Source organism: Phascolarctos cinereus, unplaced genomic scaffold, assembly GCF_003287225.1.
Source record: "Phascolarctos cinereus isolate Bilbo 61053 unplaced genomic scaffold, phaCin_HiC Scaffold_726;HRSCAF=1367, whole genome shotgun sequence".
NCBI classification, from domain to species: Eukaryota; Metazoa; Chordata; class Mammalia; order Diprotodontia; family Phascolarctidae; genus Phascolarctos; species Phascolarctos cinereus.
In genome coordinates this window covers 250954724-250982668 of record NW_027556098.1, presented here as the reverse complement: position 1 = coordinate 250982668, position 27945 = coordinate 250954724, and the positions used below count along the sequence as shown (strand labels likewise).

The 27945-nt window shown below is 39.9% G+C and overlaps 1 long non-coding RNA gene across 5 annotated transcripts in view; it reads right to left on the bottom strand.

The window, feature by feature from the left end:
- Positions 1-27945, bottom strand: part of LOC110215540 (uncharacterized) — a 156761-nt gene that overhangs the window by 77616 nt on the left and 51200 nt on the right. For 3 of the 5 annotated variants that reach the window (XR_013483072.1, XR_013483073.1, XR_002326556.2), the window contains exons 2-3: positions 24822-25048; positions 268-340 (exon numbers count right to left, since the gene is read on the bottom strand). This is a non-coding gene — a long non-coding RNA (uncharacterized LOC110215540). The remainder of the gene's footprint in view (positions 1-267; positions 341-24821; positions 25049-27945) is intronic. The other 2 variants (XR_013483074.1, XR_013483075.1) reach the window with 2 other exon arrangements.

The following is a 27945-nucleotide window of genomic DNA, read 5'->3' as shown; positions in this document are numbered from 1 at the left end:
GAATGGAAATTTTTGTCATGCCTTAGCACAATTCCAAATTGCTTTCTATAACGGTTCAACCACTCACAGCTTTACCAACAATGAATATATATTGACTCCAAAAAGGCATAATCACAAATATACAAACTTAACCCCCCACCATAAGCCACCTCCCACCCCTCCCTTTGCATCACCTCGGTTTCTAGGGAGAGAAACGGAATAAGGTAAGCTTGGTTGCTATAGGGCTCAAGTCACAGGCACTCTGTCTTCTCAGGGTTTCCATCTCACCTGTAAACATCGGTTCCAAGGTTATCACGGCTTGAACACCTGGTCCAGTAAAGATCACCTTGGACTTCTGGACCTGAGGAGAACAAACAATACAGAACAGAAACAAACACCCCCAGACTCATTTCTCTGAGCCTGGGTAAAAGAGGGAGCAAGGAGAGGAAAGTCCTTCCCTTCTCACCAGTTATGTTCATGGCATCCTGGCTGTGGGTGAACTGGGATGTTCACCCTCTGGACACAGCAGATAGTTGTCACTGAAAAGAGCACTTCAGAAAGATGGTGGAAAAGGGTAGAGCCAAAAAGAGAAACCAGCTCAGTTCAGCCAGTTCTAAAGACAGGCAGCCAATCAAAGGAGGCAACCCCCCACCCATTTGGTAGGGGATGAAGGGACCTCCATTTTAGGTCACTGGGACATGCTCCAAAGGCCCCTCAAGGACACCTCCACATTAGAAATAGGCATGAGTTACATGACATTGTATTCAGGTCTGAAAGCCACATTTTAAGAAAGGCATTAATAAGGTTGCAAGCATCCAGAAGAAGGTATCCAAAATTGTGAAGGGCCTTAACTTACAAAGATTGGTTGAAGGAACTTTTTGTCTGGAGAAAAAAAAAGACTCAGAGAATATATGATGACAGTCTTCAAGTATGTGAGGGGCTATGTGAGAGAGGGACCAGTCTTGCTATGTTTGGCAAAGAGGCAAATTTAGGCTTGACATCAGGAAAAACATCCTGAGCTATTCGAAACGAAGGAAGGAAATGAGCGCTAATTAAGCTTCTACTGGGTGCCAGGCACTGTGCTAAGAGCTTTACAAATTTGATCCCTACAACTACCCTGGTGGGGTAGGTGCTATTATTATCCCCATTTTGCAGACGAGGAAACCAAGGCAGACAGCATGTTTAGGGTCACACAGTTACTATCTGAGGCTGGATTTGAACTCAGGTCTTCCTAACTCGAAGCCTCAGGAAATGGTACCCTATACTTGAGGTTTTCAAGCGAAGGCTAGATGACCACTTGTCAGGCTTGTCTGAGAGGAGATTCCAGTTCATGTAGGGTTTGGATTAGATGACCTCAGAGTTCTCTTCCAAATTCTGTAGTCCCAGTTTCAAGTCAATTTGGCAAATACTTTTAGATCACTTCTTGTTGTTCAGTCGTTCAGTCATGTCTGACTCTTCATACCCCATTTGGGGTTTTCTTGGCAGATATACTGGAATGGTTTACCATTTCCTTCTCCAGCCCATTTTACAGATGAGGGAATGGAGGCAAATGGGGTGTAGCGACTTGCCCAGGGTCATATAGCTAGTGTGTGTCTGAGGACACATTTGAACTCAGAATCTTCCTGTGCACTATGGCGCCCCCTAGCGGCTTCATTAGTCTAATTTGTGTATTCCTGTGATGAGGTATTTCATGCCACTCGGCGTATGTAAGTCATTATTAGAGAAAACTACAGCCTACTTAAACTCACCACACATCTTTCCAGTGCCTTTTCGGTGGTCTGCAATTTTGATTCACCTGAGTTTGGGATGTCCTATAATTCTTAGCCCTATAGCATCACCTGAAAAATTCTGGTCTGCTGTCCAAACCTATGATTTTCATCAGCACAGGGAATTTCTCCATGGAAATTTCTCCTACAAATACAGATCTATGACTCTCCCATAATTTAAAGCCTTTATGAGTTGCCTAGGGTACTGAGAGGGTTAGTGACTTACCTAGGGTCACATAGCAAATACATGTCAAGATCAGGCCCCGAGCCAAGGTCTTCCTTACTCCAAGGCCAAGATACTCTCCATTGCCCTATGGAGACCATTAGCATTCAAAAGATGGCTTTGTATCATCTGTGAAAAAGCTAAACAAATTGTGATATGCAGATACAATGGAATATCACTGCATATTGAGAAAAGAATTCTGACGTGGAAGACTTGTATGATATCAGAAAAACCACAGACACAGTGATTTTGATGTAAATTAAGACAACACAAAAAGACAACAAAATTTAGGTGGTTCACAATGGTCAATGTTGGTTCCATCCAAATGGTGTCAAAGCATATTTTGTTGTTTATTATTTGTTGTTATTTCATAAACTTTCATTATGAAATTGTGAGTGTAGAAATGTTAAATGCGCTATAAGTCTCAATCACTAGGGTAGGTGTCTTTGCTTAGCTTTTATTTTTTAAAGGGAATATATTGGAGCAGCTAGGTGGCTCAGTGGATAGAGCGCTGGGCCTGGAGTCAAGAAGACCTGAGTTCAAATCCAGCCTTGCACACATACTAGCTGTGTGACCCTAGACAAGTCACTTAACCTCTATTTGCCTGGAAGGCAGTTAAGTGACTTGATGGATAAAGTGCTGAACTTGGAGGTAGGGAGACCTGAGTTCAAATCCAGCCTTAGACACATACGAGCTGTGTGTCCCTGGACAAGTACATTTAACCTCTGTTTGCCTTAACCACAAGAGAAGGAAATGGCAAACCACTTCAGTCTATCTGCCAAGAAAACCCCATGGATAGTATGATATATGGGGTCACAAAGAGTTGGACGTGGTTCAATGACTGAACAACAAATGAATCAGGGAGAGGGAGGTTACTGGGAAACAACTGTATCAAAACAAAATATATCAATAAAAATTAAAAAAAAAAAGTCAAGGAAGGGAGAAGTAAAAATGTTGCTATTCCAATAACTAAATCTTCCAATAGACAAAACTAAAAAAAATTTCAGACAATTTAGAGGGAAATATTTTACATAACCTTATATAAAACCAGACATCATTAGAACATAATGTAGCCTAGAGTAGGAAAATGCAGATTTGAAAAATGGACAATCTGATAAACTGAACATTTGAATATTAATTGGATACTGAATGTTAATGTTATTTTTATCTGAATATTCACTTTCAGATATTACTCATCTAAGAAGCCAAACAAAATCTCTTATTTCCAAATTTGAAAAATAAAAGTTGAAAAAACTAAAAAGACAAGCTTGTGTAACAGGGTACAACTTGCACAATGCTTTCTCTGATACTGTTACTGTTGAGTTATTTTTCAATTATGTCCGACTCTTCATGACCCCATTTGGAGTTTTCTTGGCAAAGATAGTGAAGTGGTTTGCCATTTCCTTCTCCGGTTCATGTTACAGATGAGGAAACAAAGCAAACAGGGTTAAGTGACTTTCACAGGGTCACACAGCTAATAAGTGTCTAAGGCCGCATTTGAACTCAGGTCTTTCAGACTCCAGGGCCACAGCAATATCTACTGTAGCGCTTAACTGCCCTCTGCAATACTAGTTTCTTAAATATGATTCAGCTCATTCTCCCTGCCTTGTTAAATTCTGGGTCCTGCTCATTGTCCATTCGCCCTATCTAAGAAACCACCTTTAACCTGGAGTCACTGAACCTGAGTTCAAATCTTGGCTCTGCTACTTGTTAGCTGTGTGACCTTGAACAAGTGACTTTACCTCTCAAGGACTCAATTTATACACCTATAAAATAAAGATGATGGGGGCAGCTGGGTGGTGCAGTAGACAGAGCACTGGCCTTGCAGTCAGGAGGACCTGAGTTCAAATCTGGCCTCAGACACATAACACTTACTAGCTATATGACCCTGGGCAAGTCACTTAACCACCCCCTCCCCAAAAAACAAATGAAGATGATAGACTAGACAAATTTAAGATCCCTTCTCATTGTAAAGCTATGATCCTATGTGATAGCCAGCGTTTATACAGTGCTTTAAGATTTGGGAACTCAAAAGCTTATGAAAGTGGTTGTTGATAAATCAAAATAAATTAATAAAGTAAAAAAATAAGTAGAGAAAAAAATAAAAATAAAAAAAGTCCAAAAAAGAAAGATTTGCAAAGCATTTTACATGTTTTTTTTATTTGATCCTCACAACCGCCATATGAAGCAGATGCTATTTTATCAGCAGCAGCATAACTAACATAAGCACTGCTCACTATGTGCCATGCCCTGTGCTAAGCATTTTATAATTATTCCATCATTTCCATCCTCACAACAACCCTGGGAGGTAAGTGCAGGCACTGGGCATACAAAGAATGGAAAAAAGATTTACAAACATCCCTCTCTCTTCTGCCCTGCGGGCGGGCTATTTCTTGCAACAAAGATTTTAAAGGAAAAGGGAGGAAAAAAATAATTCAACAAAATCAACCACCCCATACACTGTAACTTCATCTTCCTAAGTACCGTTGACAATTCATCCCAAAGCACCCCAGCAATTGAGGCACTGGAGTCAAAAAGTGGAGGTTTTGTCACAGCCATTGATGAGACCAGGTCATTATAGAATTTCCAAAGAACTGTTCCATTTTCACGTCTATTGTTGGTACTATTACCAGTTTCATCTATAAATCTTTTAGGGAATATCTGTTATAACTGGGTCTCAAACAAAAGATTCTTTAAGCCTATTTCCCCCAAACTGCTTTTCCAACCTTCCTGAGGCACTCATAATAATGAAGCCTATAGAGGCAACTAGGGGGCTCAATGGATAGGGGGCTAGACTGGGAGTCAAGACTTGAGTTCAGATCTTGCCTTAGACACTAGCTCTCTGATCCTAGGCAAGTAGAAATATTATTCAACTTCTCTCTGCCTCAGTTTCCAAATCTGTAATAAAAGGAATAAAAATAGCACCTACCACACAGGGTTGTTGTGAGGATTAAATGAGATAACACAGGAAGAGTGCTTTGTAAACATTAAAACATTATTAATAAATACTATCATTATTATTATTGTCATCAGTTACCCTCCTTCATAATATTTTGTAAATGTGTACTCCAAACACTGACAAATCAATTATTAGACTGGACACATCTTACCCTTAAATGATTTCCACTTTAGAAGACCAGATATTTCCTATCAGTTAAATTCTAGTCAGTCATGTTTTTTTGATTTTTTTTTTTATGTTCATCATGTCCAGTGTCTTTCAACTCTATTCTTGATGAGAGGGTTCATGATTTCCAGTGTGAAGATTTGGAGTTGTCTATAACCTTTGGTATCTTTCTTTTTTTATTTTTTTTTTAGGCAATTGGGGTTAAATGACTTGCCTAGGGTCACACAGCTAGTAAGTATCAAGTGTTTGGTCTGAGGCCGGATTTGAACTCTGGGCTTCCTGACTTCAGGGCCAATGCTCTATGCACTATGCCACCTAGCTGCCCCCTCTTTTTTTTTTTTTGTACACACTTGGAGAATCACTTTTTATTTCATTCTATTTGAAGACAGTGAACACCAGAAAGCCTAAGTACCCATAAGCTTTGTTAGAGCATGGAATATAATTTATCTAAATCTTGTATCATCACTCTGGCATCTGTTGGTGCTCAGTCATTTCCGTCATGTCTGACTCTTTTTTTTGGTATATGCACACATATTATTTTTCCCCAATTACATGTTAAAGCAATTTGTTAAAACATTTGTTGTTGTTTTTTTTAAGTTTTGAGTTCAAAATTTTATTCCTCCCTCCCCTTCGTCTTTTCCCCCTTCCCAAAACAGTAAGCAATCAGATATAGGTTATACATGTGCAATCATGTAAAACATTTCCATATTAGTCATTTTGTACAAGAAGACTCAGATAAAAGAAAAAGAATGAAAGAAAATGAAAAATAGCATGCTTCAGTTTGAATTCAAACAATATCAATTCTTTGTCTGAAGACAGAGAGTACGCTTCATCATTAGGCCTTTGGGATTATCTCTGGGGTGGGGAACCTGCAGCCAAGGCCACATGTGGCCTTCTAGGTCCCCAAGTGCCATCTTTTGACTGAATCTAAACTTCACAGAACAAATCCCCTTAATAAAAGGATTTTGTTCTGCAAAACTTGGACTCAGTCAAAAGGCCGCACACAAGGACCTATCATAAGCCAGATCATTGTATTGCTGAGAATAGCTGAGTCATTCACAGTTCTTCATCATACAATATGGCTGTTACTGTGTACAACATTCTCCTGGTTCTGTTCACTTCACTTTGCATCAGTTCATATAAGTCTTTCCAGGTTTTTCTAAAATCACCCTGCTTGTCGTTTCTTATAGAACAATAATATTCCATCACAATCATATACCACAACTTGTTCAGCCATTCCCCAACTGATGGGTATAGCTTAAATTTCTAATTCCTAGCTATCACACAAAAAGCTGATATAAATATTTTTGTACAAATAGGTGCTTTTCCTTTTTATTACGTCTTTGGGATAGAAACCTAGCAGTGGTGTTACAGGGTCTAAAGGTATGCACAGTTTTATAGCCCTTTTGCCATAGTTTCAAATTCCTCTCCAGAATGGTTTAGCTCAGTTCACCATAACTTTACTCATTTAGATAATCTTGTCAAGCTTTCAAAGAATCTGTCTACTTCTTTAAGACTCTGTTAACAGACACTGGTACATAAGCACCAATTATCTTTACATTGCTCAGTCTGTTTACACGTCATGAGCACAAGATTCCCATGAAATGATGTTTCTGGTTGCCTTTGGGTGCACAATGAAACCAACTCCTTTGGTTGCCTCTCTGAGGAAAACCATCAAGCTGTCTTTGTCTTTCCATTTAGTTGCAATATCTTTTGTTTCCTGGTTTCCTTTTTTGTGAAAATTTCAATATAAATGTGGTTCAGTTCCATCGGTAGTAACCTTAAGATTAGCTCTAACTCAGTTTGGAACTTTGCCCAAAAGGCTATAAAATTGTGCATACCCTTTGACCCAGTAATACCACTTCCAGGTCTGTATCCCAAAAAGATCATACAAATGAGAAAAGCACCCACATGTACAAAAATATTTATAGCAGCTCTTTTTGTGGTGGCAAAGAATTGGAAACTGAGGGGATGCCCATCAATTGGGGAATGGCTGAACAAGTTGTGGTCACATGAATGTAATGGAATGCTACTGTGCTATCAGAAATGATGAGCAAGCAGACTTCAGAAAAACCTGGAAAGACTTATATGAACTGTTGCTGAGTGAAATGAGCAGAACCAGAACATTATGCACAGTAACAGCCACATTGTACGATGACAGACTTGGATAGACTCGGCTCTTCTCAGCATTGCAAGGATCTAAGACAACTCCAAAAGACTCATAATGGAAAATGCTATCCACACCCAGAAAAAAAAATATGGGGTCTGAATGCATATGGAAGCATACTATTTACTCTCCTTCTCCTTTGTTGTTTTATTGCTTCATTCTCGTGGTTCCTCCCATTAGTTCTAATTGTTCTTTACATGATGACTAATGGGAAAATATGCTTAACATGAATGTATATGTAGAGCCTATATCAGATTGTACGCCATCTTGGAGGGGGGAAGAAGTGGGAGGGGGAGAAAATTTAAAACTCAAAACCTTATGGAAATTAATTAATTAATTATCAAGCAAAAAAAAAGATTAGCTCTAACTCTAAACATGTCACTCTATCTACTATGGACAAAACCCATACATCTTGCTTAACTGATACCTGTTAAATTAATGTTTACAGAGAGGCTAAAAACTGGTGATATCTTTTCCATTAGCTTACTGTTGTCACTGTAAAAGTAGAAGATGGACACACAGGACTAAAGACTATTGTGGGTTTTTTTTAAATGTTTCATGGATTGGGATGGCCAAAAAATTCATCTTCTACTGGCCAACACTCAGGTGGTAAACATACTTAGCTAGTCCAGCTTTCGGGCAGCTCAATGACTCAGTAGATAGAGTGCCAGGCCTGGAGTCAGGAAGACCTGAGTTCAAATCTAGCCTCAGACACTTACGAGCTGTGTGACTCTAGGCAAGTCTCTTAACCCTGTTTGCCTCAGTTTCCTCATCTATAAAATGAGCTGGAGAAGGAAATGGCAAACCATTCCAGTATCTTCGCCGAGAAAACCCCAAAACGGGTAATGGAGAGTCAGACATGAAGACAATAACAGCCTGGCCTTTGGAAAGATGGTCTGTGGCCAAGTTTACTCTTAAAGTCTCTCCAGCCAAGTAAAATTTGTAAGAGTTTGCTTTCTGCTGAAAACTTTTAAGAATCCAGAAATATTTCAATACTTTGATAAAGATTGGGAATAGGACTTATTACTACAACTAATAAAAACAGCTAGGTGTAACAAGGTGGTTTTGGATTTCAAGTCAGGAAGAACTGAGTTCAAATTCTGCCTCTGATATTTATTAGCTGTGTAACTCTAGATAAGTCACTCTGCCTCAGTCCTCATCTGTAAAATGGGGACAATAGTAGCACGTATTTTAAACCTATTATTGTTGATTAGTCTTTCAGTTGCGTCTGACTCTTCATAACCCCATAGATCACAGAATGTCACCCCTTCTATGCTTCGCCATCTCTTGAAGTCAGTAACACCTCACTATTAATAATAATAACTGGCATTTATATAGCACTTTAACATCTACAAAGTACCACACAAATCAACTACTCAGTTAACTAGCATTTATTAAGTACATACTATTCGCCAGGCACTGTGCTAAGTGGTGGGAATAAAAAGAAAAGGGGGAAAAAAAGCCCTGCTCTCCAGGAGATATGGTGCTTTATTTGATTTGTTGTAAAAATCAAATGAGATAATATATGTAAAGCAGTTTATTAAGCATCTATTATGTGCTAGCCGCAATGCTAGGTGCTGAGGATACAAACCAAAATGAAACATCATCAAGAAACTTACATTGTTGAGATGAATTAAATGGAACCATGAGGTGTTTCTAGGACAAAGTTCTGCAAGACTGGCTTTAGCGAATAGATATGAATTGTACTTAATAACATATATCTATGCCCACATTATGTGGTAAATTGTTTCTTTTCTTGAGTAGGTAAAGCATGACTTCCTTCATTGTAAATGTAAGCCATGGTCCACAGTCCCCCAAAGCTCTGATTCACTATGGGGGTCTGACCCACTACAAGAGGGTCATTTTCTCTCTTTGGCTTATAACCTCTTCAAGTTGCTGTAGGAATATATCCTACTATAAATAGGATAGGACTTAGGTCTAGATTTTCCTCTAAATCATATTTATAAGCCTAGCCATGATCTAGTCCAACTCTGTCACTTTACAGATGAGGAAACTGAGGCCCATAACAGTTAACTGATTTGTCCAAGGTCACACAAGTATTTAGTGATTAAGCCAGGACTAGAATCTGGGTTTCCTAATTCATAGTATAGTACTATAGAGTCAGGAAGTCTAGGTTCGAACCCCAATTAAGCCACTAGCTAACTGTTTGGCCATAAGGCAGACATTTCAACTTTATATTAGAAGTAGCTGGTGTCTCAGTGGCTAGAGCAAGAAGAAGCGAGTTCAAATTCAGCCTCAGACACTTAGTAGGTGTGTGACCTTGGGCAAGTCACTTAACTTCTGTTTGCCTCCGTTTCTTCCAGTGTGAAATGGGTATAGTAATACCAGCTTCCTTGCAGGGTTGTTGTGAGGATCAAATACAGATGGACATGATCTCTTTCAAGGTCTCTCCCAGCTCTAAATCTACTATCTTAACATCTTAGGAGGTTCCACTTCATACCTATCAGATTGGCAAAGCTTACAAAAAAATAACAATTGTTGGAAGTTAGGAGAACAGGAACGCTGATGAATTTTAGAACTATACCCAAAAAGCCACTCAGCTATGGCTTCCTTTTGATCCAACCATGCCACAATCAAAGACAGAGGGAAAGGACCCATCTGTAACAAAAATATGTTTGGCTGAGCATTTTGTCGTATGAAAGAACCAGACACAAAGGTGAGTGCCCAGCAAGTGAAGACTGACTTAACAAATCATTGTACATAAATATTATAGCATGTTGTTGTGCAGTTTAAAAAAACAACAATAACAAAAGCATTATATTCAGACAAACCTTCAAGACTTTTATGAGCACATATGGAGCAAAGTGAGCAGAACCAGAACAAAGTATATGACTGTATCATTATAAATGAAAACTACTTTGAAAGCATTAACAACTTTGATCAATGCAATGACCAATTATAATAATAGTAACAACCACAACTAGCATTTGTAAAGTGCTTTAGGTTCCACTCTGTGCTTTATAGATATAGATATAATCTCATTTGATCCTCCCAGCAACACTGAGAGGTAGGTGATATTATTATCCCCATTTTACCAATGAGGAAACTGAAGCTAAATGACTTGCCCAGGGTCACACAGCTAGTAAGTACTTGAGGCACGATTTTAATTTAGGTCTTCCTGACTCTTGGCACTATGCCAACTAGCTACCAATCCTGGCTCCAGAAGACTGATGATAAAGCATGCTTCCTATCTCTTGGCAGAGAAGTCAAGGGTCGAAGGTTTGGGATGAGATATACATTTTTCTGTCATAAACTCTGGGTTTAGTTTAAGTTAGACTAAATTTATTTGTTACAAGTGAAGACTTTTAATTTGGTGGGGGTGGGGAGTCATGAAGGGAGTGAAGAGGGATAGTGATAGAGATAAAAAAAAAGTCCTTAAAATATTTTTACAATGCACAAACATGGCAAAAGAAGGTCATAAGGGAACACAAATGAGGGCAATATTTTTACTACCATGTTACATTTGCACTTTTAAAAATAAATACTATATGTGTAATAGACATTCACAATTTCATATACAACTCTTGTTTTTGTTCTTTTTTGATGGAAATATTCCTGTTTGTTGCTATTTTTTAAGCTTATAATAAAACAAAGACCTTTGGGAGTGTGGAGGGAAGGCTGATTTCCCTCCTCTGTGTGTGTCTGCAAAAACTATCTGAGAAACCAAATTATTAGTGAGTTCTCTTTCTCTGTATATTTGCTCTGGCCCCATTGTTGTCTTTAATCAGCTTAATTAGTATTAATTCATAGAGTTTTGTAGCTCCTTCATTTCCCTGAGATTTTAAACTGATTAAGCATGAACTCCCCCCTTCCTTTTCCACTCTCTGTACCAACTTGTCTTCAATCTTTGGGAAAGTGCTCCCATCTTCCTCATTCTCTTTCTACTTTTTCTTACGGAAGAACTGTCATCCACTTCATAACTCACATTTTAAAATCATCTTTCTCCTATTCCTCTGTTAAGTATTTAGTATAAAGATATTAGGGCAGCTATGTGTTGCCTGAAGTCATTATCCTTAGTTCAAATCTGGCCTCAGACACTTACTAGCTGTGTGATCTTGGCCAAGTCACTTCATCCTGTTTGCCTCAGTTTCCTCATCCGTAAAATAAGCTGGAGAAGGAAATGGTAAACCACTTCATTTTCTTTGCCAAGAAAACCCCAAACGGGGTCACAAAGATTCGGACATTACTGAAAACAACTGAACAAAAACAACAATATGTATGATAGTATTATTTAGTATATCTTTCACTTTGAGTGTTTCTTCTTTGGCACCATCATAATTCACATTTTTATTTTATTCTAAAGGTTACAGAGATGAAGAGCCAAGGACACATTATCACCATTGTACAGATGAGTAAATGGAGACCCAATAAGTCGGAGTGACTTGCTCAAGGTTATACAAGTCCTACATAGGAGAGAAAGACAGGAGAGCTGGAATCCAGGCCTAGAATCTGCTCGTGTTTTTTCCACAATTCCTTTATTTAAAATCAGAATCAATTTTCCATTGTGTGTACAATGATGTGTCTCTAAAGTATCACAATATAACATACAGAATACTTAAATATTTTTCAGATATTTAGAAAAGTGGTTAGAAATGTGATCATTTATTTTCAAACTTGGATTAAATTAAGATCTATTTTCCTTGTTACATAGTATTATGATAAAAGATACACAATTAGGATGTTACTAAGCCGTTTACAAATGTAAACAGAAATGTGTTAAGAATGCCTCCCTAGCAGTAGGCACACTGGAGATTTGTGAGATTATATTTATACTAATTGCAATATGGTTACCAAAAAAAAAGTAAAAATTCAAAATGATAGAATCACAGCTGATGTTTGAGGCTATGAGAAAGAGTTTATATTTGCACACAAGTAAAGAAAAGTTCTGAATAAACCCCAGGATACTTATTGGTCCTATAAGACCAATAGGTTTTCAAGTAGGCAAGAAATGTCTTGGGCAAATTAGACTTCAAATTAACACTTCTAGATCTGGACTTTTTATGTTTCCCACAAAATCTACTCTTCATTCTACCTTCCCTGTTTCAGTAAATGGCACTCAGGTTTTGCACTTAGATATTACCTTCTTTGATATTCTTCTCCCTCTTCCCAAAAATCCAATTAGTGATCAAGTCTCTTTTTCCACAGGAGACTGCCCAGATCTTTTCCCACTTAGGGTGCTTCCACCCACCTAATTCACACTCTCATTTCCTTTCACTGTGGTAATAGCCTTCTAATTAGTGTTCGTGCCTGTAATCTCCCCCCAATGGAATCCATCCTTCATATAGCTGCCAAAAGGAGTTCTTCTAATGCACAAGTCTGATCAGGTCATTCCCCAGCTCAAAAACCATCCATAACTCCCATCACCTATAGGATAAAATGTAAACTCCTTCACTTGGCATTTAAAGCACTCCCACCACCTACCTTTACAATCTATTTTCACATTACTCCCTTTAAGCTACTCTCCATTCCAGCCAAAACCAGACTATCCTGGCTTTTCCCTGAGACTTTTAGCAAGAGAAAGTACCTGGAATATAGTCTCTTCATCAACAACTGTTGATACCCTTTTCTTCTTTCAAAATCCAGTTCATATACCATCTTCTCCAAGAAGCCTTCCCTGATCTCCCCGCCTCCTCAAATTTATTTTAGCACTTTCTAGGGGCAGGTAGGTGGTGCAGTGGATAGAGTTCCGGGCCCAGAGTCAGGGAGACCTGAGTTCAAATGTGGCCTCAGACATCCACTAGCTGTGTGATTCTAGGCAAGTCGCTTAACCTCAGTGTGCCTCAGCTGAAGACAACTGTAAGATGAAGAGAATAACAGCACCTACCTCCCAGAGCTTTTGTGAGGATCACATGAGATCATATTGGTAAAGTGCTTAACACAGTGCCTACACACGTAGTAAGTGCTTACTAACTGCTTTGTCCCCTCTACCTTTGTTACCTTCCATTTTGTATCATATTTGTTATTACATTTATTTATGTACATAGCTTATCCATACCCTAAGTATCAAGGTTGTCTCCTTGCCAATGCCAGCGCTAACATGTCCCCATTCAACTGAACCATAACATAAACAGTAATGTTATGCTGGGAGCTTGGCTCTATCTGTTATGATCAGTTTTTTTTTTTCAATTGTATCCGACTCTTCATGACCCCCTTTGGGGTTTTCTTGGCAAAGATACTAGAGTGGTTTGCCATTTCCTTCTCCAGCTCATTCCACAGATGAAGAAACTGAGGCAAATAGAGTTAAATGACTTGCCCAGGGTCACACAGCTAGTAAGTGTCTTGTCTAGGCCTAGTACTCTATCCACTGTGCCACCAAACAGCCCCTATTGGCTCTATTAGGTCCTTCCAAAGCACTAGCTCCTCCTACATTGCTGCAAACTATGTTATTCTCAGTTACCACAGCTTGGAAGTGAATACCTTTCCAGCCTTTTCGGTCAAGGCCCTGGGAGTAGGTCAGTTCTGCTCTCTACCTGCTATCTACCCATGCCCTAGACTTAATCATTCTGCAGAGCAGGAGCCCATCACCTTGCTGGACCTTTTGTTCTTTTGACTGTCCAGGTCCTAACCTGTGGGGAAGAAACAAACCTATTTGATAGCTGGACAATGACCTCAGAATCTCTTACGCTGTTCCTCCTAGCGCTCTACAACACATCTGGAGAGAAGGAAAGTGGTTTCTAGACTATCAAGTAAATTCAGAGATTTCACAGACTATCAAAACTGTAAGACACCTTAGAGGTCATCAAACCTACTTTTCCCATTTTACATACGGGAAAATGGAGGGCAAGAGAAAGAACTGAACCCAGGGAATGGTGGTGAGCTAGTGATAAAATCCAGGCTGGATCCCAGGTCTTAACTCAGAGCACAGTACTCTTATCAATTTCATCACTTCTCCCTTCTAGATTTTCCTGCACACAGGGTAATATCCCCAACCAATCAAATAATCAACATTCATATATTAAGTGATCACCATTTGCCTGTTACTGAAGGACAAATATAAAAGTTAGTTCCTGTCCTGAAGAAGCTTACATTCCGGGGTAAATTATCTCACAAAGCAAAAACAGAAAAGAAAAGTCTCTTACAGTGGAGGGGAAGCAGGGGAAGGTGAGAGGGAATGAGGGAATCTTATTCTCATAGGATTTGGCTTAAGGAGGGAATAACATACACATTCAATTGGGTATGGAAGTTTGTCTTACCCTACAAGAAAATAGGGGGAGAAGGGGACAAGAGAGCAGGGGGATGATAGAGAGGAGGGCAGATTGGAAAAGGGTATAATCAGAAGTAAATACTTCTGAGGAGGAACAGGGCATAAGAAAGAATAGAATAAATGGAAGGGCAGAATAGGATTAAGGGAAATAGAGTTGGTTTTTCACATGTCTACTATGGAAGTGTTTTGCATAACTGCACATGTTCAACCTATATTGAGTTGCTTGCCTTTTCAATGAGGGTAGGTGGGGAGGGAGGAAGAGAGAAAATTTGAAACCTAAAGTTTTAAAAACATATGTTTTAAAAAAAAGTTTTCACATGCTATCGGGAAATAAGAAATACAGGAAATGGAGTACAGAAGTCTTTCCTGCCCTACAGGAAAATAGAAGGGGAAGGGGATAAGAGAAGGGGGAGAGAAAGAAAAGAGGACACACTAGGGGAAGGGATATTCAGAATGCATGCCATCTTGGAGTGGGGGGAGGGTGAGACGGGGTGAAAATTTGAAACTCAAAAACTTGTGGAAATGAATGTTGAAAACTACAAATAAATAAATTTATATTAAAAAAAAAAGCTTACATTCCAAGGAGGTTGGGGGAAAGGAGATAGAAAGCTTTCATAGATACTTAAATCCAGGATATTTATAAAAACAAACAAAAAAATTTATTTGGGGCAGGGTGCCCTACTAGTAGTAATAAGTATTTAGTATAACTAAGTATAATTTAGTATTTAGTATATCTTGGTATAATTAAGTATTAAGTATAACTACAAGTAGAATTAGGCAACTAAGTGGCAGAGCAGACAGATGCCAGGCCTGGAATCAGGAAGACTCAGCTTTGTGAGTTCAAATCTGGCCTCAGACTCTTACCAGCTGTGTGACCCTGGGCAAGTCACTTCACCCTGTTTGCCTCAGTTTCCTTATCTGTAAAAATAAGCTGGAGAAAGAAATGGCAAACCACTCTAGTATCTTTGCCAAGAAAACGCTAAATGGGGTTGTGAAGTCAGACTGGACTAAACAACTACAACTAGTAGAATTAAGAAAGCTCTCTTGAGCTGAGCCTTGATAGGTACCAGAATCTCTAGTGGATAGACATCGGGCAGGTAAACATTCCCGGGTACGAAGGAAAGCTTGAGCAAAGGCATGGATGGAGGTGCAAGACACAACATCATGAAGATCATCCCCACCCTCCATTAAATGTCAGATTTAGACTGGACAAGACAAGGTCCTGTAATCTCTGGGTTAGACTCAGCTCACTTTTTTGATAGGAAATATTCTCTGGCTTAGGGCGGTTACAAGAAGGTCTCCTACTTTTAAAGCAAACAATCAAAAACGAAGCCTTAGTAACTCATTCTATTACATGGCATAATAGATACAGCAGCGGACGAATGTTTTAGAATGCTAACTCTTGTTTCTCTAGTCGCTGCCTGAGTGTGCAGAAGGGCACCGAAGCTTTGCCCCAACAGCCACTAACAGAACAGAGCACAGGTGCTCTGAGGTGCAAAGAATCCCGGAACAAGCAAGCACCCTGGTGAATTGAAAAGACTAGAACAGATGCATGAGTAACTGGTATAACTGCCAGGCTTTAACTTCTGCAATTCTAGCCCTGGGGGAGGTGAGCTGGATCTGCATCATTCTGTTCAACACAGGGGACCTTTAAAGTAGTGACTTTAAGCATAAGGAAGATGATTGGATGGCACCCCGCACCCCACCCCCCAGCCTCCCAGACAGGAATGTGCATCAGGATGCTTTAAAAAGCACAGGAGTTCCTGCAGCTGGCCCAGAGATTACAGGAGAGATAACAGACACGTTAGGCTAGTGGAGCATAGCCAGTTGGTTACAAATGAGGGCTCAGGTTTCTGTTGTTGTCAAGCTTCCTTCAGGTTTCATTTTTGTTTGGTTTGGTTTTGTTTTGTTTTGTGCAGAAAGAGCCCACTACCTCTAAATGGCCAGACCATGCCGTATATTGTGACCATGACTCAGAAGAAGTCTGAAACTCAGTAATAGACTAATCCTGTTTTCCTGGCTCACAGATTTTGCAATTTGAATTCCAATTGTGCCATCTGTAAAAACTGACACTCTGGCACTGATCTGAACCCAAGAAGTTTTGTCCTTGATTCCAATACTGTAACGTTCAGTGGTAGTTATTGCATCAGACCTCTTTATTGTAACAACGATAATAATAACGATGAGAATGTAATAAATGATACATAATAAATAGCTAACATTATAATGCAATATAAGATAATAAAATGTAACATATAATGTAATATAATGTAACATAATATATTTACAGAGAGATTATCATGTGCCAGGCACTGTGTTAAGCATTTTACCAATATTATCTCATTTGATCCTCACAACAACCCTGGGAGGTAGGTGATACTACTTTCCCCCTTTTTACTGATGAGAAAACAGAGGCAGGCAGAGGTAAAGTGACTTGCCCAGAGTCACACAGCTAGTAACTATCTGAGGTCACATTTGAACTCAGGTCATCTCAGCTCCAAGCTCAGTGCTCTGCGCACTATGGCGCCACCTAGCTGCCAAGTTGCATTTCGTGTAGTAGATAATGGCCATACCTGATCATTCGTTTTATTATAATAGGGTAGTCGCCTCTGATAGCCTCAACTGTCTACTCTATTGGCAGCTGTACATTTTCAGTTACAGAAATGAGTAATACAACAAATGAGTATGTTCTAGATCTCAGAACTGGATATATTCTTGGCACCCATTATACCATGGATGGATTAGGTAGGCAGTTATTAAATGTTTGTTGAGTTTGTTGAAATGAGTCCTAACGGGGATATGTAACATGTACACACCTAGATTTACTAACAGGAAATCAAAGGGGAAGCACACTGAAAATTTGTGGGGGAAAGGATCAAAAATAGCAGGATGGAGGCCAACTGACAAAGGAGTTGTTCAGTTGTGTCCGACTCTTTGTGACCTCATAGACCACAGCACACTAATGCAGTCCATGGGGTTTTCTTGGTAAAGGTAATGGAGTGGTTTGCCATTTCTTTCTCCAGAGGATGAAAGCAAACAACAGTAAAGTGACTTGCCCAGAGTCACACAGTTAGTGTCTGAGGCTGGATTTAAAATCAGGTCTTCAGGGGCAGCCAGGTGGCGCAGTGGATAGGGCTCTGGCCTTGGAGTCAGGAGTACCTGAGTTCAAATCCAACCTCACACACTTGACACTTACTAGCTGTATGACCCTGGGCCACTCAACCCCACTGCCTAGAAAAAAAAAAAAAAAAAGAAGAAGAAAGAAAAGAATAAATTCAGGTATTCCTGACTCCAGGGCCAGCACTCTATCCACTGAACTACCCAGCTGCCTCTTTCTCTAAAATGAAGATAACATCTGTACTACCTAACCTTGAAGGGTGGTAAAGAGGATCAAAAGGGATAACAGACCTAGCAAAGCACTTTAATTGCTATTAAAAGCAAACAAAACAAAACCATCAGCACATATTCTTACTACTCCATGATGTTGTTTTGTCCAGCTAACCAAACTATCTGGGATTCAGCCTGGCAACTGAGTCTCCCAAAGAACAAAGATAGGTTTTTATCAGTAATAATTCATTATATCAGACAAGATAAACATTCGCATTAATGACAATATAAAGGTCAAAAATAATTTCTAATTATTCCCAAAAGTCTAAACACATTCCTTCCCCCAATACACAACCTTGAAAAAAACTTCAGAATTATAGGAGAAAATAAAGTTTTATTTCAAAAGCAAACTTCAAAATTCTTAAGAAAAGCATGAGGCAATGAGAGTGAAAATAGAGAAGAGGTACTTAAGACAAATTTTGGGAAAACTCAGAATTAGAAGGGAATGTGGCAACAGATTCGCTTCTGTGGGTATTCAGAGAAGTTTGTCAAAGGATTTGAAATCATTGGCTGCTTACTAATTCAGAGCTGGAGGGGACTGTCATCCACTCCAGCCCCTTCACTTTGCAGATGAGGAAACTGAATCAAGCAAGCAGTAAGTAGCTAAGTCAGGATCCAAATCCATGTCCTCCGGCTCTAAATTCAGCACCATTTCTACCATTCCAAGCTGCCTCTATAATAAGCAGTTTGATGGAGACAAATACACTTGTATGAAGAAAAATAATTTAAAATTTTTTCACTGCTATAGAAAAGAAAGAAAAGATTTAACTCAGGTGCTGGGGAAAGAATTCTGAGCTCTGAGCCTGTGTTTGCAGTAAGAAAAAATGAAGTTAGACCCCCAGAGCATTAATACTTTGGGAGATGCTTATATACAGTTTCCTTCAGTATAGGGGAGTGAAATGATAAGTATATTAAAGTCTCCCAATTTGACTATTGACAAAATTTGAGTGGGAAGGGACCTCAGCTTGAATTTATATATATTGCTTTAGGGCTTGCAAAATGGTTTACATATATTATCTCATTATCTCATATGTCACAACAACTCTGAGAGGTAGCTGTGATTATTATCTTTATTATTATCGCTATCTTACAGATCCGGAAACTGAATCTGAGAAAGGTTAAGTGACTTGCCCAGGATCCCAAAAGTGCCACAAATCTGAGGTGAGATTTGAACCCTCTATTTCCTGACTCCAGGACTTCTTAGTGCCCTCGCAGCATCACCTGAACAACAGCATTTGGTGGCATCCAGGCTGGAGGCAAGAAGGAAAAGCAGAGTCAGAGCTCCGCAAGGAGTCAGCAGAAAAGCTCCACCATACCTAAGAGAAACACCTTGATGCCTCCATAAAAAGGACTTCCTAAGAAGTGTGAGTCACTCCTTTGCCACTGGGATATTTAAGCCTCAGCCAATTTTCCCCTGGACTCTGTATTTGTGAGAGAGTGTCTCACAAAGAGACTTTGTTTTATACCAAACATTGTTACTGTACCCCTTCAGTAAATTGTCGTTGACTCATTTCAGATGTGTCTGACTCTCCATGACCCCATTGGGGGTTTTCTTGGCAATGATACTGGAGTGGTTTGCCATTTCCTTCTCCAGCCCATTTTACAGATGAAGAACTGAGGCAAGCAGGGTTAAGTGACTTGCCAGGGTCACACAGTTAGTAAGTGTCTTGAGGCTGGATTTGAATTCAGGAAAACGACTCTTCCTGACTCCAAGCCCAGTGCTCTATCCACTGCACTACCTAGCTGTGCATCTTAGTCTTGGTTTTTCTTGGTTTTTCTAACCTCCACTATCTCCCAAAGACTGTCCAAGTTCATGTTCGTTGTTTCCTTGATACCATCTATTCATCCCATCCTCTGCTCTCCCCTTTTCCTTTTCCTTTTACTCCTTCCCAGTATCAGAGTCTTTTCCAGTGAGTCCCATCTTTTCATTATGTGGCCAAAGTATTTAAGCTTCAGCTTCAGAATATGACCTTCCAGTGAATAGCCTGAATTATTTTCTTCAAGTATTGACTGATTTGGCCTCCTTGCTGTCTAAGAGACTCTTAAAAGTCTTCTCCAGCACCACAATTCAACAACATTGATTCTGTGGTGCTCAGCTTTTCTTATAGTCCAACTCTCACAGCCATACATTGCTACTGGAAAAACCATAGCTTTGACTACATAGACCTTTGTCAGCAAGGTGCTGTCTCTGCCTTTTTAGTATCCTGTCTAGATTTGCCATAGCTTTCCTTCCAAGGAGCAAGTATCTTTTAATTTCATGGCTGTAGTCACCATCTGCAGTGATCTTTGAGCCCAAGAATATAAAATCTGACACTGCTTCCGTTTCTTCTCTCTCTATTTGCCAGAAAGTGATAGGACCAGTTGCCATGATCTTAGTTGCTTGTTTTATTTTTTATGTTAAGCTTCAGGCTGGTTTTTACACTCTCTTCTTTCATTCTCATCAACAGCCTTCTTAATTACTCTTCACTTTCTGCCATCAGAGTGGTATCAGCAACCTTAATTCTAGTTTTTGATTCGTCCAGCCTGGCATGTTACATGATGTATTCTGCATATAAGTTAAATAAGACGACAATATACAGCTTTGTCGTACTCCTTTTCTGATCTTAAGCCAATCAGTTGTTCCATGTTTGATTTTAACTTGCTTCTTGGCCTGAGTATAGGTTCCTCAGGAGACAAATAAGATGATCTGGTACTCCCATCTCTTTGAGGCTTGCCACATTGGGTTGTAATCCACACAGTCAAAGGCTTTAATGAAGTCAATGAAATGGAAGTAGATGTTTTTTCTGGAATTCCTTTGCTTTCTCCATAATCCAGTGAATGTTGGCAATTTGGTCTCTAGTTCCTCTGCTTCTTGGAAAACCAGCTTGTTCTGGTAATTCTAGGTTCACATATTGCTGAAGCCTAGCTTGCAGAATCTTAATTAAGCATAACCTTGCTGGCATGTGAAATGACCACAATTGTTTGGTAATTTGAACACTCCTTGGCATTGCCCTTCTTTATGACTGGGACATAAACTGATCTTTCCCAATCCAGTGGCCAGTGCCGAGTTTTCCAAATTTGCTGGCACAGTGAGTGCAGCACTTTAACAGCATCATCTTACTAAAAGCTAATTAAGTCTGACTCACATATTAACTGATGACCATGGAAACAATCATAACTGGTGGGGATTTGTGAATTCCAGCATTAGAAAAGATACTCCCAGATCTCCTTGGGGTTACCCCTAAACCCTAAAGAGAGTGGAGTTGGGATTAACAAGTCTGAATGAGCCTCTATGGGCAATGCAAGGAAACCTGAATCTAGAGATCTCCTGTAAAGTTACTGAGACTTCAAAGAGTTGGTACTCATTGCTTGGGTTTTGGGGAGGATGAATTTTCTGCCTTCATCTTCAACCTGTGGTTGACCAGTGCTGAAAGGACTTGCTATCTCAAAATGACATGGCAAACTTGAAGTGATTCCTGTGTCTTTCTGACCCCAAAACAGTGGCAATGAAGTGGGGTTGTGCTTCTTTTAAAGAAGAAACAGCTTCCAGACTAGTCTGTCTGTCCAGCTGGCAAGGCTCTCCAGTGAGGGTTGGTGAAGGATAAATAAAGATAAAGCATTCTCTGTCTCTCTCTCTCAACTCATCATGTGGCACCTAATGGCTAAGGGCTATAATTAAATGTATAAGCATACATGGGTTCTTGGAAGCCCTTGCCTCTTATGTTTTCTTACAACTAGGGGGCCTCCATTCAGCCACTAAAGTGATTTTCCTAAAATACAGGTCCGAGCATGTCATAATGCCCTTCTACTTAATAGACTCCAGTGGCTCCTTATTGTTCCCAGGAGCAAATACAATATGTTCTGTTGGCTTTCGAGGCTCTTCATAACACAGCTCCCTCCTTCTTTCCAGTCTTCTTACACCTTACTCCTGGACATATACTCTTCAATCGAGTGACACTGGCCTCCTGGCTGTTCCATGAACAAGATACTCCATCGCTTGGATCAGGGCATTCTCTCTGGCTGTCCCCCATGCCTGGAGTTCTCTTCTTCTTCTGCTCTGGACTGCTGACCTCTCTGGTTTCCTTTAAGTCCCATCCACTTTCTACAGAGAGCTTTCCCCCACCCCTCTTAACGCCAAGGCCTTCACTCATAATTATTTCCTATTTATCCTAAATATAGCTTGCTGTGTTTGTATGTTTTTTCCTCTATTAGACTGTAAGCTCCTTGAGGGCAAGGACTATGTTTTGCCTCATTTTTTATCCCCAGCACTTTATATACTTTATACAGTGCCTGGTGCATAGAAGGTGCTTAATAAATTTTTATTGACTGATTGACTGATTGGCCTTGTGAGTTTGAAAAGACTAGAAACTTCGGTGACCCTGGAGCAACAGTGGCTGACAGTAGGAGAAGCTTCTGCATTGGAATGGACAGCCATAGATCAGAGAGTTATCCCAAGCCTGGCCTGGATTTCACCCACAGCATATAGCAAGTGTTGTTTGGACATATTTCAGGCAAGCTGAAATGTAAATTGCCTAATTGGCAGTTTTATAAAATTGCTTTATGTTGTGATATGGCTTAAATGTTAACTTTCCAACTCATCCTTTAAGGGTAAGTTACTGAATCCTCTTAATTTGTGCCCTGATCCTTCCATGCTTAGCATGTTTTTCTATATAGGAATAAATTACCTGTCCCATACCTGATTCCTAGTGCATGTTGAATACCTTCTTCTATTTCCCTCTTTTGAAGGAAATCCTCAATTTGAGCCATAATTTTTACTATAATTAGCATCATTCCTAGGACATGAAGGAGGGAACTTGTTAGTGAACTAAGGAATATGAGAAAAAGTCTCTTCCCCTCATGATAGAGAACAGCTAGGTGGCGCAGTGGATAGAGCAGCTGCCCTGGAGTCAGGAGGACCTGAGTTCAAATCTGACCTTATACACTCTAGCTGTGTGACCCTTGGCAAGTCACTTGACCTTGATTGCCTAAAAAAACCCTAGTCCACAAACCAAAATAGCTGGATATAGGACAAGAGGGCAACCCCCAGCTACTGTGGACTAAGGCCAGTGGTTTGATTGGCACTCATAGAAGAAAGACAACAAGGTAAAGTAAAAAGAACACTGAATCTAGAGTCAGAGAACCTGGATTCAAATGCTCTCTCTCTCTGCTGCTTGCTTGTTATCTGGGTGACCTTGGGAATGTCCAGCCTCTCTTGGCCTGAGTTTCCTCAGCTATAAACTGAATTAGAGAGGGGTGAACTAAATGGCTTCTGGGATTTCTTCTAGCTGTAGAATTATGTTCCTAAGTAGAACTAGAGATGCCTCAGCCAGCTGAGAGAGGACAAAAAGTAGATTTTGAAGCAAAAGACAAGAACCCACCAGTAGGGGGCGGCACATAATGGCAGCTAGGTGCCACAATGGATAGAACGACAGGCGTAGTTTTAAGACTCATCCTTCTGAGTTCAAATCTGGCCTTAGACACTTCCTAGCTGTGTGTGACCCTGGGCAGGTCCCTTAACCCTGTTTGCCTCAGTTTCCTCATCTGTAGAAATTAGCTAGAGAATGAAATGGCAAACCACTCCAATGTCTTTGCCAAGAAAGCCCCAAACGGGTTAGACGACTGAACAACAACATGAACAAAGGGGCAGCACATCAGGGCTCATAGTAGGGAAGCGTTAAGGAGCAGAACACATCAGAAGAGGAAGGATGCTGGAAGAAGGCCCACCTCCATCACGGAAGCTATCGATGCCTAGAGAGGGACCATTGTGAACGAAGAAGTTTATTATCCTGAGATAGTGACGCTAGGGGAATGAACATGCCTAAGTAAAAAATAAAATAGGAGATTGAAGGCTTGTAGGTTACTATGGCCTTCCCATTACAGCCTGTTTATCATTTTTTCCTTTTAATAAAACATTCGTCTCATACATTGTGGCCAATGTACTAATAAGTGGCAAAGGGAGTGCCAATCCATTGGGCCCAACTGATGACTTTTTCTAGGCTTTTAGAACTCATATCAAAAAAAAAATCAATGACTCCCTTATAAAGTTACTGAACTTGCTGCAAAAGGAGCATTGCACACATAATCGTTTGTAAAGATCACATAGAGAATTTCAGAGTTGGAAAGAAACACAACCTATATATGAATAAAAGAGTGGAGATTGAATCTTATTTATCTCTGGGTCTTCCTCAGTCTAACCCAGCACTCTGTGTACAGTAAGTATTCAATAATATTTGTTTGAATGAATAGATGTCTACATGCAGTTGCCTGGGTGTCTAGGAATACAACCTATACTTTTCTGGTCTGGTCTAATCGCACAAAAAAAATCAGAGAAACATAGTGGAACTGCTTCAGATTTACCAGGTTCAGGTTCACGAAGCCAAGAGCACAACACAACAACCATCTTCTATGTTACCCTTCCTGGTGGGATTAAATTCACCAGTTTCCATTAATACAACAACTTTTAAAAACTCTAAACTTAATGTAAGTGGTTAGTGGATCTTCGACCAGTTGATTCCCCCCAATCCTATACCTAGGTGTACATAATAAAAGATACTGAGGTATTGATGCATTAAAGTGTCAACACTATCAACATCTTTCTCTGATTGAATTGGAAGGGACAATCCTATTGTCGATAACAATAATAATAATAATAATTAACATTTATATAGTGCTTACTCTATGCAGGCACTGTAATAAGCCTTTTAGAATTATTATCTCATTGGATCCTCACAACCCTGAGAGGTAGATCCTATTGTTGTCCCCATTTTTATAAGTGAAGAAACTGAGGCAGGTGGAGGTTAAATGATTTGCCCAGGGTCACCAGGAGGACCAGCACCTCTGGTGTGAGGGCCTACATAGCCTTTTTCAGGACTGCTCAGCCACCTTTCACCTAACTCTCACCTATAGCATGGACAGCAGCCATACCCTAATAAATCATCATGGCAAAAATAGGTTGAGGGTAACCAACCGACCTCAAACCCCTCAGTGAGTTGGGGGGTACCCCAAGCACGCGAAGACTTCTCCTGGTGGAATGGGCAAATGAGAACAATTTGTTCTAACAGCCATGAAGGCTGCCAAAGCAGGAATTGTGGAGCGCTCAGAGCTTGGTTCAGACATGGAAGATGCCAAGGTCATCCTCTGCATTCTAGGCCATTGCCAGTTGTCCTGATTTTTGTCCTGTCACTGGAGTTTGATGACTCTGGAAGAGAAAGTGAAGCTAATGACTTTGTGCAGCTCTATCTCACTTAAATCCAATTCACAAGCAAGTCAAGACGCTGCCTGTGAGGTCACTGGTCCTCTTCGAAAACAAAGGACAAGGGGCAGCTAGGTAGTGCAGGGGATAGAGCATGAACCTTGGAGTCAGGAGGACTTAAGTTCAGATCCGGCCTCAGACACATAACACTCACTAGCTGTGTGACTCTGGGCAAGTCACTTAACCCCAACTGCCTCACCAAAAAAGAAATAACACACAAAGCACGAACGAGTATCTGAGGATGGATTTGAATTCAGGTCTTCCTGACTTCAGGCCTAACATTCTATTCACTGTATCATCTAGCTGCCTCCTAAAAAGAAAGCTGAAAAGGGAGTAGGGAGGGTGAGGAAAATACTGTTGAGGTCAAGGTACCACTGGATCAGAGGTATCAAATACACTTGCAGCCTACAACAGTCCCAAATGTGGCCTGACCTAAATCAAAACGCAATTGGGAAATATTTAACAAAATAAACAAAAATGCAATAAAACACAGATAATACTAATGTGCAGTTTTCTAAGCTTTTTCATATTACCCACAGGGACCTTTATGTGCAACGTGGTGATGGGGGCAAGTTTTCTGTCTTTTAATATGGAATCTTTGGAAGCAGAAGCCCCAGGAGTCAGTCATAAGCCATGGATTGATTGCTCTATTCATTCTTTTAAATTTCCTCTTTCACATCTACCCCTCAGTTTCTGCTTTGTGATCGTTAGTGGGGTCTAGAGAATATATTCAAGAGTCTTTTTGTTGGCTTAAAATGAAGGCCCAGAACAAACTCTGCAGAGTTATATTTTGATCTGAGGGCTTGTACGATGGGGCCCTGTGGGTGTTTCAGACACATGGTTTGACTTGAGAAAAGAATCCAATGAATGAAAGTTTAAGAGAGTTGTTAAGTAGCTTGAAATATGCTCCCCCTTGGAGTGTCCTGTGACTGTACCAAATATGAGAAGAGGAAATCCCTAAAGCACTGACTCTATTGCTTTTGCAGATAGAAATGCTACTTCCAAATGCATAATGCTCTTAGCCTTCTTATGCACATGAGATTTATTTAATGTTATATGCGCAAAGTGAATTTTTCACTGAAGCCTTCATACTCGAATCTCAGAATAAAAAACCTGCTTTACACGGATACAAACCTTTGTCCCAGACAATGGTAGTAACAAATCAGAAAGTATAACTGATACTTCAATAATAAGAATTTAAAGACTTCAGGGACAAAAATATCCAAAGTTGTCAAGCCTGGCTGGATTACCTACTCTGCTAAAGGGGAAGTATCAGGAACAGGCTTGGCCTCAACTCGAGAGCAATGGTTTAGACATATGCTTGGTAACATTGTCCAAGCTAAAGCTTAGGATATGGTTGATGCCATGTATAAGTTCATATCACCTAAGCACCCTTCCCCCCCACATATACACACACACACACATCCCAAGTTGTACAACAGATCTCCAATACGTTTTTCCCAAAAGAAGTTCTTAGTGTTTTTCTAGTACGATTGGCTTCAACTGTATTTAGGGCTACTTAAAACACAAATACAGTAAGAAGCAACTGGTCAAAATCGTAAAACAAAAAGTTAACAATTATTTTTACATGTAATTGGGAAAAATAAACTATTAAAATTTTGAAAAATAAAAATAAGAAGCACCTGGCTTCTCTAAGAAAATCCTAGCTAAGCTGTTCAATGACAGCAACCTTATAGGTTAGAAACGCATTTGTAGGCTAGACTGGGAACCTAGCTACCCTTCATTCATTCATTCATTCAAAAAAATATATATTGACAATCTACTAAGTTCTAGGTCCTGAGACAAAGACATAATCTAGTACTCCTAAAATTTTCCAACTTTGTCTAGATCTTTCCTTTGGGCTCATTACAATCTACTTTGCATTATACTTACTTGTATGTGTAGATACATAAGTAGACATGTATGTGTATATATAAATGTACGCACACATATACATGCATAATTACTTCATCCCCTCTTTTAGTGTATAAACTCTTTAAGGATAGGGACTATGCCTTCCACATGGCTGACACCTAATGAGCAGAACAACTAATAAATTCTTGATGTGTCTTAATGATTATTTCATCCTACAAATGTGAATGAATGAATGAAGGGTGATGAATTCTTTGACTTTAGCAGGCCTTGAAACAAAGAAAATAAACAAAATGACCTTCTGTATAACAGATAACCCATTGCAATGTCAGAACAAAAGCAGGAAGCTATGCCTCTCCCCCTCATTGGGCAGACCAAATGGTGGCAAGCTTGTTGGAGGATATGAGCAAATTCTACAGGATAGGCAAGCATGGATGAGACGGATGAGATGGGTAGGGGTCTGCATCACTGAAGGAGACCCACATTGACAAGATGACATACTTATTTTAGTACTGAGACTACACGGGGACAAAATCTTCCCACCAGTACTATTCAGAAGTAGAATGGGCTGCCTTGGGAGATAAAGGGCTTCTCCCCTTATTGGATATCTTCAACTAAAAGTTAGACAACCATTTGGCAGGCTGTAGTAGAGGAGACACTTGTTCTAGTATGACTTAGACCACACAGCCTCTGAGGTCTCTTCATTTATTTATTTATTTGGTTGGTTGGTTGGTTCTGGTGAGGCAGGCAAAGTTAAGTGATTTGCCCAAGGTCACACAGCCAGTGAGTATGTGAAACCGGATTTGAACTCAGGTCCTCCTGACTCCAAGGCCAGTGTAGCTGCCTCTGAAGTCTCTTTCAACTCTGAGATGCTATAAATGGTTTAAATTACAGCGCAGCTATACACTTACTTAGCATTTTTTTCCTTTTTTATTAACAGTAACTACCTGATTTTTAAAAATATATAGCCT